The sequence below is a fragment of the Myotis myotis genome, unplaced genomic scaffold, assembly GCF_014108235.1.
Source record: "Myotis myotis isolate mMyoMyo1 unplaced genomic scaffold, mMyoMyo1.p scaffold_m19_p_3, whole genome shotgun sequence".
NCBI lineage: Eukaryota > Metazoa > Chordata > Mammalia > Chiroptera > Vespertilionidae > Myotis > Myotis myotis.
Genome location: NW_023416335.1, coordinates 100,228,103 through 100,230,788, shown reverse-complemented (window position 1 = coordinate 100,230,788; position 2,686 = coordinate 100,228,103).

The window sequence follows — 2,686 nt, the reverse complement described above, 5'->3', positions numbered from 1 at the left end:
CCTGATCACCCTAACTGCCTATCTGCTCTCCCCTCCTGGCCTGATCGCCCTAACTGCCTATCTGCTCTCCCCTCCTGGACTGATCGCCCTAACTGCCTATCTGCTCTCCCTTCCTCTTTGCGCCCTTTGGACCCAGCCCAGGCATGCTGAGAGCTCTCCACTGATGCTCCACCTCCGTCCTGATTGGTCGTTCCATGATGGCATCCTGGCCAATTTGCATATTCCTCTATTATTAGTATAGATAACTACTACACTGTACACTTGAAACTAATATAAAATAATACTGAATGTCAACTATAATTGAAAAATAAAATGTCTACAAATTTAAGTGGGAATCCTTTATTTTGTCTGGCAATTCTATTCATACTCCTTCCAGTCAGTCCTAGATCCTTACCCTCTAGATGCAACCACTGGTTTGATTTGTTTTTTTCCACCATAAATTAGTTTTGCCTGCTATTTAACTGTCCACATTTATAAATTGGAATAATAAAGTAAGACTTTTTTCACCGACATATCATTTTTTAGATTTATTCATTTTATTGTGTCTAACAATAGTTTGAACCATTTTATAACTATACCACATTTTATTCATTCTCCTGTTGATATATACCTGCTTCTAATTTGGGGCTATTGTAAATAAAGCTTCTATGAGCATTTTTACATGCCTTTTTGTGTACATATTTTTTTATTTCTCTTGAGTAAACATATAAGATGGAATAGCTAAATTACAAGGTAGATAGATGTATGTTTTGCTTACATTTCCATCAACAATGTATGAAAGTTCTATTTGTCCAAATCCTTCGTGTTGTCAGAGTTCTTAATTTAGCGATTCTAGTAGACATGTGGTGGTTTTTCATTGTTTTAATTTTATTTCCCTATTGAATAATAATGTTAAGTATTTCTTGTGTGTTTATTGCCTATTTATATATATTCATTTGTAAAGTAGCTGTTGAAATGTTTTGCCTATTTTTAAAACTTGAGTTGTCTTTTTACTATTGAATTAAGGAGATCTTTATATATCCTGAATATCAGTTCTTTGTCAGATATATGGCTGAGCTACCAGAAGCCAGGACCATTTTGTAGCCTAATCTTGTAAGTGGCAGCCTGTTAGGGACAGAAAGAGAATAATAGGGACTAGGTACAGTTATAAGAAATATTAATCATGTTCTGTTAACTGTGATTGTTCTGTTCTGATTAAAGAAAGCACATTTGATCTGTCTGAGAGTTGTATGCCCCAGGACATGGTAGTTAACCTCAGAATACGCTTCATTCTCCTTTCCAAGAACTTCCTATCATCATGGAAAGATTAACAATCTTGTTGCCAAAACAATCTGGTCCAGGAGGTGCCTACCCTTTGCTACCCCTCATCCTACATTGCCTGTCCTGTAACCATTTTACCTTGCCTACTTCCCCATGCCTGTAATTCCTAGTTTCCTATATAATCTTTGTCCTTTTACCCAATATAAGCACCTGGCTTATGGTAGGGTGCAGAGCAGATTTTTTGCTCTTTCCCATACTGCTGGCATTATTGGAATAAATGTTCATATAGGATTCAAACCTGTCTCTGCTTAATTGGCTCATGTGGTGACAAGCAGCCATGACCCATTGGTTATCCGGTTTCAATCCATTGTTTTTGTCTTATTCTATTCATATTCTAATGTTGCAAACAAGTCATTAGTCCCAGCCCACACTCAAGGGGAGACACAAAAGGATGTGGCTATCAGGAGGTGAGACCATGGAGAGCCATTTTAGAAATTGCCCACTACAAATGTCAAATTTTAATAACAATTAACATCTATTTAAACTTCGGGTGAAAATTTTTGATGTCATCTTAAAGATGTATGAGTGGATGCAACGTTTTCCAAAATTATTTTAGAAATAAACAAGTAAAGGTGTTTGAAGACCTCAGAGCTTCAGGCCTAATGCAGCTGGGTCCTTTTGGGCAGGAGGGGGTGGGATGGTGTGCGAGGTTGGGGGGCTGGGGGACGTCCGGGATCTACTGAGATGGTTACCAGGAGCCTGCCATCAGCGGAAACGGCAGTGTATGCTTTGGACAGTGAGAAAATCCACCGCCCATTTCTGGAGCTCCAATTCAGATGGGTGGAAAGTACAGGAAGATGCAAAGTTCGTCTAGATTCCATGGGCATCAAAGGCAAGGAAATGAGGCTGGTTGTGGGTTTAGGATGGAGGGAGAAAGGGGATAAAAATGCAGTTTTCGAAACGCAAATGTGTCTGGAGTGTGTAGGATGAAAAGAGAGGGCAAGGCTGGAAGCCAGGATCCGGCAGGAGGGATGGCGGGAGCCCAGGACAGGGGATCGCACCCAATTGCAGATGGAGAGGAGAGGATGCAGTTGGCACATGTTCGACAGGAGACTAATAGAAGGAAAGGGCCAAAGATAGTCCTTCAGCAGACCAGGAGTAAGTCTCTCGGGAAACACGACACTCTGGGCGCTGTTGGGAACTAATAGTACGAGGCCAGGGATCTCATCTCCCCAAGTTCCCGTCACACTTGAGGGAAATCACTGCTCCGACTTCCTCTCGAGCGGAACAGGAATGCGCTGGAGCCCAAGCGATCCCTGCCTCCTAGAGAGAAAAAAAGGAAAGCCAGAGACTAGGAGGAGGAAGGGAAAGAGGGGGGAGAGGGGGAGGGAAGGAGGCTGGGCGTAAAGAGGGACCAGGACTAAAA